The sequence below is a fragment of the Dermochelys coriacea genome, chromosome 10 (assembly GCF_009764565.3).
Source record: "Dermochelys coriacea isolate rDerCor1 chromosome 10, rDerCor1.pri.v4, whole genome shotgun sequence".
Lineage (NCBI taxonomy): Eukaryota > Metazoa > Chordata > Testudines > Dermochelyidae > Dermochelys > Dermochelys coriacea.
The window spans coordinates 45,947,804-45,958,933 of NC_050077.1; the positions used below are offsets into that span (position 1 = coordinate 45,947,804).

General features: G+C 41.7%; 1 long non-coding RNA gene across 1 annotated transcript; it reads left to right on the top strand.

The window, feature by feature from the left end:
* Positions 1 to 1,778: 1,778 nt before the first annotated feature.
* LOC119862047 lies at positions 1,779 to 10,642 on the top strand. Its single transcript, XR_006274871.1, has 2 exons — positions 1,779 to 2,558; positions 7,077 to 10,642. It is a non-coding gene; the product is annotated as an uncharacterized LOC119862047 (long non-coding RNA).
* Positions 10,643 to 11,130: the final 488 nt, after the last annotated feature.

The window sequence follows — 11,130 nt, forward strand, 5'->3', positions numbered from 1 at the left end:
TTATTTATAGAAAGAAAGAAAGAAAGAAAGAAAGAAAGAAAGAAAGAAAGAAAGAAAGAAAGAAAGAAAGAAAGAAAGAAAGATGAGAGTTAAAATTAGTTAAAGGAATCAAATACATACAGTAATACCAAAGATCTTGGATTAGGCTTGTAGCAGCGATGGCATAAACTGCTGGCTTGTTAAGTCTCTGGGTGCTTCCAAATAATTGGAAGGTCCTCAGTCCATTGGTTAGAATGCTCCCATTCAGCTAATTCCATAGTCCAGAGATCACAGCAGGAAAGAGGCAACATGGAGATGCTTCCAGGGCCTTTTATAGCTTCTGCCATGTGGAGGGAAACTCATTGTCCCAAACAAAGCCCTCAGTACAGTTTGTGGAAAAATATAGGCACACAAGATGGAGCTCAGTACCACATGATCTAGTCACAGGCCCTTGCATGCTTTGATGAGTCATGGCAGGGGCCATTACCAATATTCTAGCTAGAACGTCCACATGAAAGTTCATTAAGTGTGGACAGGCTTCTTCCATGGCCCACTATATTTGTTGATGGGCCATCACTTGAATACTCCATTCAGAATGCACTGGCTAGAATGGATTTAAACTGCCTTATGGGTTTTTGCACAGGAGCAAAAACATTTGAAATACAGGTACATAGTCAATATTCATAACTTCAGATACAAAAATGATGCATTCATACAAATAGGATAATCCTATTCAGCAAATCATAATTTTTCCATTGACATCTTACATGACATATTTTGTACAAGATTTGTTGCAATTATACAACAGTGGTAGCAACAAGTGGTCATATTTCAATCATACAATATCACAGCTAGTGCCAAAATGAATTTATTCTCTAATTTGTTAGTTATTCCATGTTTTAGAAGAATATTTGAGGGGAAACTCAACTACTTTAGACTTCAAAGCTTTTTAATGAGAAATGAGATCTAAAAATTGAGTGTGTATATTTGCTGCTTATAATTTTCCAAAAGGTAATATAAATTAAAATAAAAATGTATGTGAGTGTTTGAGGGTTATTGGTGTGACGTTGTAAGGACAATGATATTAAGCAAATGTTATGCATGAATTTTATTTACTGGTTAAAGTTATTAGTTCTTGTATTCAGGCTCCAAAACTGATATAGGAAAGTAAATGCAAAGTAATGCACATTGGAAAACATAATCCCAGCTATACATATAAAATGATGGGGTCTAACTTAGCTGTTGCTACTCAAGAAAGATCTTGGAGTCATTGTGAATAGTTCTCTGAAAACATCTGCTCAATGTGCAGTGGCAGTCAGAAAAGCTAAAGTGTTAGGAACCATTAGGAAAGAGATAGATAAGACAGAAAATATCATATTGCCTCTATATAAATCCTAGTACGCCCACATCTTGCATACTGTGTGCAGATCTGGTCACCCCATCTCAGAAAAGATATATTGGAATTGGAAATGGTACAGAAAAGGGCAACAGAAATGACTAGGAATATGGAACGGCTTCTGTATGAGGAGAGATGAAAAAGACTGAGCCTGTTCAGCTTGGAAAAGAGAGGACCAAGAGGGGATACGACAGAGGTCTATAAAATCATGACTGGTGTGGAGAAAGTGAATGAGGACGTGTTATTTACTCCTTCTCATAACAGAAGAACCAGGGATGAACCAATGAAATTAATAGGCAGCAGATTTAAAACAAACAAAAGGAAGGTATTTCTTCACACAACGCAGAGTCAACCTGTGGAACTTGTTGCCAGAAGCTGGAAATGGGCGACAGGGGATGGATCACTTGATGATTACCTGTTCTGTTCATTCTCTGTGAAGCACCTGGCATTGGCTACTGTTAGAAGACAGGATATTGGGCTAGATGGACCATTGGTCTGACCAAGTATGGCCATTCTTATGATACCTCAAGGCTTGGGATAGGGAACTGTGAGGGAAAATTAACAGGACATAAAACTCAGGTCAAGGCCCTGACTTTGGTCAAGCTTACCTGCAGGCCGTAAACCGAGATCCTGCTTGCTTATGTGTGTCAAGGGGTAGGAGAAGTCAGAGTAGAAAGTCCCCAAAACGGAACAACGGTTTTCTGTGCATAAGGGGCATGAAGGGGCAGGATGGAAAAGTCCCCAGGCAGAACAAATTTGCAATAGTCAAGTTTATGACATATATAAACGCAACAGTTGTATTAGAAAGGTTGCTGACCACAAAAGAACAGACAGTGAATAACAGGAAGGGCCTAGTGTGGGAGACGCTTGTTTTTGCTTTTGACCAGTGTTAATTTTGCAATGTATTCGAAATAAGATAATTAATACGGAAGTATGTGTAATTTGTCTGTGGTTTTAAGCTTTAAAAAGCTGTGTGTGCTTTGCATCTGGGGGCAGCTACTTAGAGCTGTTACCCCCCTGCGCTTGTAATCAATAAAGGAGCCTCAGGCTTGTTTTGATCCAAACACAATGCATAGTTAATTTTTCCACGCCAATCTTGGTGCCGTGACTTGGATAGACAGCCGACTCCCAGAACTGGAGGACTGCAAGCAGTTCCCCGCCAGACCCAGGGCCCATCTGAAAGGTAAGAGACCTTTTGAAATCTCTATTGTGCGTTTCTGGTGGAGGACTGCCAATAGGCTCTGGGTTTGGGTGAGTTGCACTCTCTAGTCGGTCTTTTTGCTGCCAGACACGCCTGACACCCTTGGGATAGGTTAGAGTCCCATCCAGGTTTGGTTTCCCGAGAAGAGCCACTGAGGGTGGCTGGGCAGGTTGTGGATAGACCTGGGCAGGTCATGGATAGATCTGGTTCCGTGTGCCAGTGTGAAAGTGAAGGTCGGTAGACTGGTGTGAATGTGAGTCACAGGAAGACGCCTAGGGCGCCCTGCAAAGCCATGGGCTCATGACCAGTGAGGGGCCTGTCTGGGTCTAGGAGTGTGTGATCCCATCCCTTCCGTCCTTGGACCGTCTGTTTCCGTACCCTCTTTCCTCCCCTGTCTCTGGTTCCTGCCTGAAGGCGGTTTGAAAAGCCACTGACTGGTCTGATCACCTCGCCCAAAGTGACAGAGTATGAGGCACCAGCCGACACTCTTTGTTGAAGGGGAGCTGTAAGTTGTGGAGGCCCTAAACAAACCTTCACTGTGTGAGTGGGATGAGTGAATTGAGTCGGGTACTGGGGGTGGCGTGGGCTGGAGATCCAAGGGGATTCCCGCCTCGCCAAGGGGGCCGGTGAGTCAATAAGGATTACTGTCCCGCCAAAGGGCACACCAGCGTCCTACATGTACACAAATTATAGTCCTTTCACTTGCAAGTTTCTAAAGAAATGGAATTGGTATACCAGGGATGATCCAAAATTACAGTCTCCCCTAGAGGGAAAGTTTTGACCTTGACAAGATTGTGTACCTCAGAAGTGTGCTTCTGGCCAATGTCAGTGTGAGGCATATTTCTATTGGCATAAAGAAACAGAAAAAAAAAAAAAAACCCCACGGCGCCTTGAATCTTAAATAAGGAGTCTCAAGGACTCCCAGGAGAAACTTACAACACAATTAAAGAGATAAAAAGAAAATTGACAAAGAATTTAAATCCAATTAAGCTGGCAAGAAATAGTAAGCAACAGAAGCCCCTTATGTTCACCCCTAAGACAGTGACTTCCCGTACTGAGGACATGTTCCCCCTGCGCCAATTCCCGGGCATTGGTGCTTTGGGTCATAAGACCTCGGTGTCTACACATGCACCTGGTCTCCTACCGAATTGTATAATTTACTTTTAAAAGTTCCAAAAATAAGAGAGGACCCTGTTAAATTCAAAGAGGAATTTCAAACGGTTATAAACTGTTATAACCCTGCATGAGCAGATTTAAACCAGCTTCTACGAGGGGTCATGCCTAGGGAAACACTGAGTTGCATTTGTGAAGAAGCTCAGTGGCTCAAGCAAAATCCAGGCCATGACCAGGAAAAGTTAAACAAAATCAGGGAGAAACAGTTAGATAAAATTCTCACAGTCTGCCCAAAGAAAGCTGACTGGACCAAAATTTAGCACCTGTAAACAAAGTAAAAATAAGAATTTGAATAAAACCCAAATACTCTCACCACCACATTAAAACTATGTTAATGACCCTCCAGCTCCAGAACATACAGGAACCCCGTAATAGCCACCCACTGCGGGGGGAGAAGGGGAAGACCAAACCAAGGTCCCCACCATCCACCTCCCCTAGGGACCCAGTGATGGCGCATGTTACTATTGCAAGCAAATGGGCCATTGGATACTGTAAATGTCCCTACTGCCCTGGTCGATCCAAAAGCGGTAGGGGTAGGCAATACTCTTATTCCCCACCCCGTCTCTTCACCTCTGTCTGTTTCTATCGGTCCTTTGTTTGACCGTTATGCTTTCCTCCTAAATCCTTGTTCACCTGCTAACCTTTTGGGAAAAGACTTGCTGTGTAAATTAAATTGTATAATCTGCTGTATCCCTTGTGGTGTATATCTGGACGTGCCTGATCCCACTCACAATGAGGTCCTGGCAGTTTACAGGAGAAGACTGACCCCAGCCCTCCCTCGTTGCAACAGAAACTGCTGGCTAAGGTCTCTCCCTTCTTGTAAACCTTGTGATCCAATCATGCCAACCAGGTTGTGTGCATGGGGTCTGCCCAACCCGTTAAGATTCGCCTAAACCCAGCAAGACCCCTTCCCGAGGTGCAGCAGTACCCTCTATCAAAACAGGCCAAGGGAAAATCCAACTTGCTCTTACCTCCTGCATTCAGCAAGGAGTCATTATTCCTACAGTTAGTGAGTGTAACTCCCCCATTTTATCGTGCTGTTAATGCTGCTGTTCTTCCTACCTTTCCTATTGTTCCTAGCCCTGCTACTATCCTTTCCTGCAAAGCACTGGTGCTGAGGGGTTGTTTCTGCCTCAAATAAGGGAAAGGTTGTATTAAATCCAGACATAAAAAATTAAGGTTATTATTAAATAAGATGCATCTAGATGTAAAGAAATAAATGTGTGTGTATGTAAATAGGTGTGTATAAATAAATAAAAGTGGAGTTAGTCAAAAAGCCACCCTCCTTGCTAAATTGGTAGTAAAACAATGCCTGTGCCCATGGAAAGAAATAATGAAACAACAACAAAAAAAAGAATCGGTCCCAGACAAGCAGGCAACCACAAGTTAAGGAAGTTTAGGAAGTTAAAAGAAAGAAAGTGCGAGGTTAACTCTGTAGTTACTGCAGGAAATTAAGCAGTGAAACTTTGTATAAATGTTAAAAACGGTGTTATGAAAAAAAATTTCTTTGGAGAAAGGGCACATTTCTCTGGAAGAATTTCTGTAAATAGATTCATAGATTCATAGATACTAAGGTCAGAAGGGACCATTCTGATCATCTAGTCTGACCTCCTGCACAGTGCAGGCCACAGAATCTCACCCACCCACTCCTATTAAAAACCTCACCCATGTCTGAGCTATTGAAGTCCTTAAATCATGGTTTAAAGACTTCAAGGAGCAGAGAAGCCTCCCTCAAGTCAACCATGCCCTATGCTACAGAGGAAGGCAAAAAACCTACAGGGCCTCTCCAATCTGCCCTGGAGGAAAATTCCTTACCGACCCCAAATATGGCAATCAGTTAAACCCTGAGCATATGGGCAAGATTCACCAGCCACATACTACAGAAAATTCTTTCCTGGGTAACTCAGATCCCATCCATCTAATATCCCATCTCAGGGGATTTGGCCTATTTACCCTGAATATTTAAAGATCAATTACTTACCAAAATCCCATTATCCCATCATACCATCTCCTCCATAAACTTATCAAGTAAAATCTTAAAATCAAATAGATCTTTTCCCCCACTGCTTCCCTTGGAAGGCTATTCCAAAACTTCACTCCTCTGATGGTTAAAAACCTTCATCTGATTTCAAGTCTAAACTTCCTGGTGGCCAGTTTATACCCATTTGTTCTTGTGTCCACATTGGTAAATAATCCAGGCAAAAGGTTATCTAAGTGAAATCATTTAACTATGAACAAGTTAGTCAAATTTGCTAAAAAAACCCCACTCCTGGTGTGTACAATCTTTGTTTTATAAGTTTAAGATGAATTGGTGTTGTTTTAAAATTGTAAAACCAAAAAATACTTTTGCCAGACAAAAGAAACTAGTGTTGTTTAATTTTGGTATTTAGCATTTAATCCTTAAGGTGACTTAATGCTTTACAAGATTTAAAATGTTTTTAAATAAAGACCAAAGTTGTGGCTGCAGCAGGGAAGTCAAAGCCAGGAAAATGGAAAAAGACTTTAAATCTGTTTTGGTAACAAATAGTAGATAAAAGCCGTAGTCAGTGCCCCACACTAAGTCTTAAGGTGGCTCTGTGTAATCAACAGTCACTTTGCCAAAGGGAAGCCAAAATGGGTTGTGTTTTCCTTTTAAATCAATGTGTGTTTAAAAGCAGACGTTAAAAGTTAATTGTGTGCTTTTGAGACAAAGGCTCGAAGCGGCTGATAACTTTGAATCCAAAAGGAAGCTGAGAATGTCTGTGTTAATGCAAATCACCTACATAATAAAGATAAAAAGAAAAGCAGTACTTGTGGCACCATAAAAACTGCTCTAAAAATTTGTTAGTCTCTAAGGTGCCACAAGTACTGCTTTTCTTTTTGCAAATACTGACTAACACGGCTGCTACTCTGAAACCTATAATAAAGATAGAAGCCATTGAAACCTGACCTGCCTATAAAACAAATACAGAAAAACATGGGAGTAATTCCTCAGCTTTGCCTGCAAACAGCAAGGGTATTTGTAAAGAAAGGAATATTTTAAGCAATACTGCCAACAGTGTGTAATCTGCCAGCAACATAGTGTTGGTAAAGCTGTCAAGGTTAGGCAAACATCACATCCGCCTTCCTGGGGACCTTCTGTAAATATTCAGATTGATTCAAATGTTTAAATGTTGTAAGTATGTGTTAGTTTTAGTAATGTATTTCCCTGTTTAAAAAAAAGGCAGATGCCAAAACTGTTGTAAAACTTTGTTTAAATATTTTGTACCACGATTTGGCATACCTGTGAGTAGCAACAGTGATAGTGGATCTAATGTTATTGGACAAATTATAACAAGTTATGTGCAGCTTTACGGATCCAACACAATCTCCACTGCCCCCACCACCCACAGTCTGCCGGGACAGTAAAACGTCAAAATGGGATTTTAAAAAATAAACTGGCCAAGATCTGTGCCAAAACAAATTTGAAGTGGCCAAATGACCTCCCATTAGCATTAATGAATATGAGGGCCACTCCCAATCAAAAGACTGGACTCAGCCCACATGAAATTCTAACAGGGCATCCGATGCAACTATTGGCTGCGCCCACACTGGCCCTGGATCAGATGAACAGTCATTTAATGGATGACACAATGCTTAATTATTGTCAGGCACTAACGAAATGTGTTAGGTCTTTTTTATATACAGCAGCCCTGCCACTCGCTGAAACCAGGAGACTGGATCTACATAGAGGTCCATCAGCGAGGAACTGCCCTGACCCCATGCTGAAAGACCCTTATCAAGTCCTGTTAATTATCAACACTGCTATGAAGTGCCAAGAATTGACTACCTGCCATGTTTCTCACTGTAATGGCTCCCTGACTGATGATCGATCTATCTTTCCTTCTGGCGTTGTTGCTTCTTCTGGACAGCAGGAGTGAAGGACAAGGTGAAAAGCCGGTAACCTCTCCCTTATCCACTGACAGAACTACTGTGCATTTGGACTTTGCTAGAAGAACCAAACCATTACAGGGTGATGTGCTAGTAACCTCTCTCCTGCATAATGCTAAACCACAGCTGTTCCAAGAAAGAAAAAGGAACACTCGCTCTGCTGAAACCACCGAAGTACAGAGATTCCTGACTACAAAAGAGGTTAAGAATTGGCTCTGGTGGAAAAGATGAAGTATTGTTAATTGGCAGGAAGAGAATTGTGTGGACCGCGCTTGGAAATGTGAAGTTGAGTGGTGGGTGGTTTTTTTCTGGGGGCTGGGCTTTGTGCTTAGTGACAAGTACCATCAAAATGCACTGCCCTCCCTAATTGGCTTCCAAAGAATAAATACCGAAAACACCTTGCTGCCACTAACATTACTCACACCATTCCCTCCACCTCTGTCACCACCCCTTAAATTTACCCGAATACAGATAATACCATATATTCTCATGAAACCCAATGGCCCAGGCCTTCACATCTTAGTGATTTACTAAAATTTGTTCAGAAAAAAATATTTTTTTTCAGTTCAGAATAATTCATATGAGCAAACAATTGAGTGGAAAACAAATGGGTCGGTAAAAATAGAAATATATAATATTACTACAAATGAGCCCCAGGAATCAAAAATTAAGATTAATGGGTTCTATGACGGGGTAAATATGATGGCAGCTCCTGAACTCCACAGTGTATTGCCTCTCAGCCTATCGTGAAGGTGTTTAGCCAATAGATGTGGTGTGATACTTCACAGAGGAGAGATGTGTTAGGACATTGGTGGACTGTCATTAATGCTACATTAGGGACCATTAAATTCACATTGCCCTTATCCAGTTTTTAAATTATTTCTACATATCCAAATTGCTCTGAAGGGGCTGCCATCAGGTTAGCACAGCAAAGGGCCTGGGTTTCCCCTAGAAAGAAAAGGGACTTGGCTGGACACCTTTGGGGTGGTGCAAATAGCATAGCGGCAATCTGGAATATCCATAAAGGTCAGCAACATGAGGAAAAATTGGGACAGTTGGAAAAAGCCACAGGCCTTATTGCTGGAGCACAGCTAGCCCAGGTTCAGGCTGGTGTTGGTGAGTTATATGTTATCTCCACCCTTAGTGCAATGATCCAGAAGCTTATAAAAGATATGGTGTTTAATATTGCTGGGGCTGGGAAGGCATTGCAGTGGGACCTGGCTTGTTCGGGAGATCCAAGATTTTCTAAATAACCAGCTAAAGGACATTTAGAAAGACCTCAAACATCAGGGGTGGCCCTCTTCCCTTACAGCCACCTCGGGAGTACCATCTGATCTGTGGCCAGGGAGACATACTTGAAGATTCTCTGAGTGGAAATGCAGACGTTCACAGTGTTCCTTCCAAGCATATGGGCCGGTCGGAGGGATGTGGCTTCCACATACTGAATCCTGCTGGGTCAGTAGGGAGGATGCATGTGGTATTGGGAAATTCATGAAGACATTTGGGAAATTAAACCACCTGGAATGCCTAACCAATTTATAGTCAGTGCTCCTGAAATAACATCCGATATCTGGATAGGAATAGAAAATCAATGGACACTCTGGCCGCTAGAACCCCACAGCTTCAGTGTGTACATAAACTGAAACCAGGGGAAAAGTTGTCACTGTTCATGACAACATTTCTTGGGAGGATATGGAACACGGGACTACCCTGACAGGATATCTACTTTTCCAAGCCAATAATAGCTGTGTGCATGTTAAGACCACTTGAATGATGTACATTGTAATCTTACCACTGCTACAGGAAGCCATATCATATATTGGCCTGCGGATAAAATTCTACAATTAGCCTTTTGGTTTCAAATACCCTTTAACTGGACTACTTTAGTACCTGATCGATTCCAAAATTTGCTTTCAATTCTACCAGAGATTCAGAAAATTTCGGACCTACAGGGACAGATTCACATATTCCAAAATATATATCAAGTTGAAAAGAATGCCTTTCATACAGCCTATAGGGAGTCTACCTTATGTACTAAGTATGACGCTTTGTGTTTTATGACTAAGACTATTCAGCAATCCCAACCCCATTGTTTTATTGTCATAGGAATGTTATTGTTTTTATTACTGTTTGGTATCGGGTTATGTTATTGTTGTTGTAGTAGATGTGTTTCTCATTGTCTGCCTGGTCCTAGACCTGTTAAGCTCAATGTAAAGGAACAAGTGGCACTAATGATTGTCAATAAACTCTATGATAACAGGAGGCAAGAGGCAGCAATGAATGTTTATGAGGAAATGCAGGTAAGAGGGGAAGAAGACGAGGAAATGCAGGTAGTACGTGAGGAAGAGAGAGAGGAAATTAATAAATTAATGACCATGGAGGTATGATAGAATAAAGTGAGGCTGAAGAGGCCTCAAATGGGGGAACTGTGAGGGAAAATTAACAGGACATAAAACTCAGGTCAAGGCCCTGACTTTGGTCAAGCTTACCTGCAGGCCGTAAACCGAGATCCTGCTTGCTTATGTGTGTCAAGGGGTAGGAGAAGTCACAGTGGAAAGTCCCCAAAATGGAACAATGGTTTTCTGTGCATAAGGGGCATGAAGGGGCAGGATGGAAAAGTCTCCAGACAGAACAAATTTGCAATAGTCAAGTTTATGACATATATAACCACAACAGTTGTGTTAGAAAGGTTGCTGACTGCAAAAGAACAGACAGTGAATAACAGGAAAGGCCTAGTGGGGGAGACGCTTGTTTTTGCTTTTGACCAGTGTTAATTTTGCAATGTATTCGAAATAAGATAATTAATACGGAAGTATGTGTAATTTGTCTGTGGTTTTAAGCTTTAAAAAGCTGTGTGTGCTTTGCATCGGGGGCAGCTACTTAGAGCTGTTACCCCCCTGCGCTTGTAATCAATAAAGGAATATGTTGCTGTATTATCTCCTGATTTTTCTAAATTTACATATAAACTTAAAATATGGCTTTAACTGGTGTTTTATATTTTTTTTTCTTTCTTTAAATAGGAGTTAGATACTGTGCTCCTATTAGTAATTTCCAAGTTATGTGCCAAAAAAACTAGAGTTTTCAGGTGCCTAAATAGTTCCTGGAATCATGGTTAAAGTTTGCTTTCCTCCCCAGTCTGAAAAAGTGCCTTTGTTCTGGCATCAATCTCTGTAAAAGCTTCTTACTTACTAACTATGGAAGCCGTACTTGGGATGGCCCAGAGCAGCCAAGCTCAGCCCAGACCCCTGTATGCACAGGAAAGAACTGGGAAATAAACCCTTAGAGCCAGGGCACAGGGACCTTGGCACAATCAGCCTGAAGGGAAGGCAACTGAAAGGAAATCGGACAATACCATCTATTCAAGAAGGGCGGCTGGAGAATGGGAGGAGGCTGATCACTCTCATTAATTCCCCCAACAGCAATGGACTGTACTGCAGCAGGCAGCGCTCAGGGGAATGTGATGGGAATGTGC